General features: G+C 44.6%; 1 protein-coding gene across 7 annotated transcripts in view; it reads left to right on the top strand.

Annotated features, from left to right (window-relative positions):
• LOC123516321 (carboxyl-terminal PDZ ligand of neuronal nitric oxide synthase protein-like) overlaps nucleotides 1–2,500 on the top strand; it is a 227,984-nt gene that overhangs the window by 178,661 nt on the left and 46,823 nt on the right. The gene's annotated exons all lie outside the window — the stretch shown is intronic.

Raw genomic sequence — 2,500 nt, 5'->3', positions numbered from 1 at the left:
AAGACGAGAGAGGTGAACAAGCGCGGCAGTGAACACATGATGGCGGACCCTTTAGCAGTCGTTATGTCTCGGGAAGGGAGGAAGGCGCAGGTGCTTGCCATTTCCTTTGATTTATCATATTATATTTTACTCATTTGTCGTAGTTTATCTATTTATTTATTTATTCATTTATCTATGTTTTAATTTTTTAGCTGATAATTTTAGAATGACGACTTTGTATGTTGTTTTTTTTTCTTTTGTTCTCTCATTTGTAATGACAATGAACGTCTTTTCTATGTTTAGCCGCATATTAGCATATGTAACAACGCTTGTATATAAATAACTGACGATATGAATATACGTTGCCGGGAAGCGAGCACGCCGCCTCCTCGACGGGCGGGACACCGATGTGTCTTCTCCCTTTCACGTTTTTCAGGCATCTGGCGCGGAATAAATAAATTGTAAGACGGTGCGCGAGTGTTTTATGCCGAGGCTTGCCGCGTCCTTCACCACACCAGGTAAAGAAGAGAGGACTAAAGGCGTTTCTTTAGCGACACAAGCCTCGTTTGCTGCTACGAGTGTCGTGGTGGAACTCTACACTCCCACAGGTGTCCTTGTGTCCTCACGCCCCTCAGGCCACCATGGAGGCGCTTAGGATTAGGTTGTAAATGAGGAAGGGAAGTCTAATGAGGAGGTCACTTATTCATCTCGAATTGTTATTATTATATTATATTTAGTTCCGGAATGCAGGAAACCTTTAATCTTTAGTATTGTCCTGCCATGCATCCCTAGGTACTCAATTGATTATCTCTCTCTCTCTCTCTCTCTCTCTCTCTCTCTCTCTCTCTCTCTCTCTCTCTCTCTCTCTCTCTCTCTCTCTCTCTCTCTCTCTCTCTCTCTCTCGAGAGAGAGAGAGAGAGAGAGAGAGAGAGAGAGAGAGAGAGAGAGAGAGAGGGGGGGGGGACGGGAGGAAGGGTGGGAAGGAATGAGTAGGCGGGAAGTAGGCTAAGGATGCTAAAGAGGATTTTTTAAAGGTGACCTGCCTCCTGCCTCGTCCACTGTCTGCTTCGTAATGGGAATGTCATGATCTATAAAGGAGACAACGTAAACCTTAATGGGAAACAAGACAGTCCATAGAGTAGCAATCACATTTTACCCCGTACATTACTTACTACATCAGCTTTCCTCTCTTTTCATCACGACTATTTTTGAAGGTCACAGAAATTATTAGTCCTATTCTCTAGACTTTCTCCCTTTAATAATGCAGAAAAGATGTTAACATGTCTTTAAACCTAAGAAATTATCCTTAAAAAAACCGTGTAGCTGCAATTCGAGGGTTGTGTTTCATAATATTGCTGAGTTACGGTGGAATTTAATGTTTTATATTTCCCACTGGATGCGTGATGAGTTCATTTTATGGGGAAGAGCAGCCATGTTGAAATGATTCGGATTAACAGACGTGATAGTTTTGCCTCTTATCGCCCCCGCCGCATTACTGCTCTTCATGCCCTGTCACCCAGGCGTCCCCTCCGTCACGCCGCGCCAGGAGCAGGGCGGTGCATCAAGGCGTCCAGTGGCGGTGCTAAATAACCCGGACGCCACACCTGACGGCCGCGTGCCATATTAATATTACTCATCTTTAATTACCAGTTGACGAATGAGAGTCCACGGGAAGCAGAGAGCCGTGGATGGCTAGCCGAAAGGGAAGCTTAGGAGTGAGAGAAGCGATGCTTCTGAAGTGCTGTAAATCGTGTGTCGTTATTACCGCTACTATCAACGTCTACACCATCATCAGGAATAGAATTATTTTTGTATGTCTCTGCGGTGATACTTGACGACACTGGCCACTCTCCGTACTGTATTGGTATGAAGTCTGTCCTGGATGTATCCGTGTGTCTGGCCAAACGTGTACAACAGAATGCAGTTAGATATGAAGAGAAGGAAAAGTGATCGAGTTCCAGGTGAAGAGGAGAGCTCTTGACACACATGCTGTTAGGTACAATATACTCAGAAAGACTTGCCAGCGAAAAGTGTATCCAGTGTGTGAAGTGTGAGTGAAGGCAGACAGTGTTAGTGTCTCGTGCTGATGCAACTGAGACACGCGTACTGCTGGGACGCTTTTGTTGCGTGCCGGGAAAGGTAGACGTCGCCTGCAAGGATCCGTGTTCATGCTGACGGAGACGGATGACAGCGGGCACAAGATGTTAATAATAGCCTGTTGATCGCTCCGCGTGCATGCCACCACCAGCCTGCAGTGGTATTTGTGGCTTTGCGCGCGTGCTGTTGAATATCTTGCCGTGAAGATTTCAGCGTAAGTAGGTATTCCTGGTATTACTTGATGCTTAAAGAAAACAAACAAACGATAAAGACTTCATGCCACTCTGCATTATAAACTATTCATGGCGTTATTTTCTCTTTGTTAAGATGATTGAGAAAATAAATCTTTTGCATTGAGCGAAACATGAAAACACCAGGAAACAAACGTTTTTATAATTCCGAGGGTTTAAAATTCCTATTACCA

The sequence above is a fragment of the Portunus trituberculatus genome, chromosome 40 (genome assembly GCF_017591435.1).
Source record: "Portunus trituberculatus isolate SZX2019 chromosome 40, ASM1759143v1, whole genome shotgun sequence".
Taxonomy (NCBI): domain Eukaryota; kingdom Metazoa; phylum Arthropoda; class Malacostraca; order Decapoda; family Portunidae; genus Portunus; species Portunus trituberculatus.
Note: the sequence above shows the minus strand (reverse complement) of the source record. Positions and strands in the feature narration are given on the sequence as shown.